Genomic DNA, 449 nt, shown 5'->3' on the forward strand with positions numbered 1-449 from the left:
GCTCCAGTGCAATTTTCAGAGTCTCTTCTGACATCCTTTTTGGTCTTTGCTTCCTCTTTGGTCTTTGCCATGACCCCACATAGAAAATCCTAAAGTCTCAGTAAGAAAATTACTAGGATAATTGACCACTTCAGCAAAATGGTAGTGTACAATTGTCAGCATACAAAAATCAGTCAGATTCCTTTGTAGTAACAAATAGAACTTTAAAAAAGAAATAAGGAAAACCTTATTTACATTTGCCACCCAAAAGGCTAAATGTTAAGTGCCATCAAGTTGCAGATGACTCGTGACTCTATGAAGAAAAGACCTGAATACTTGTATAACTTTCATCATTCTCTAAGTTCATAGAGTTTCTAGAAGCAAGCTATTTCAGAAGTCGATGGCACTGTTACATCCAAGGCTGTTTTAATCTGGGAGCTCCACCAAACACTGACATATCAATTTCACAA

Source organism: Elephantulus edwardii, unplaced genomic scaffold (assembly GCF_000299155.1).
Source record: "Elephantulus edwardii isolate Elephantulus edwardi_28Jun2011 unplaced genomic scaffold, EleEdw1.0 scaffold00182, whole genome shotgun sequence".
NCBI classification, from domain to species: Eukaryota; Metazoa; Chordata; class Mammalia; order Macroscelidea; family Macroscelididae; genus Elephantulus; species Elephantulus edwardii.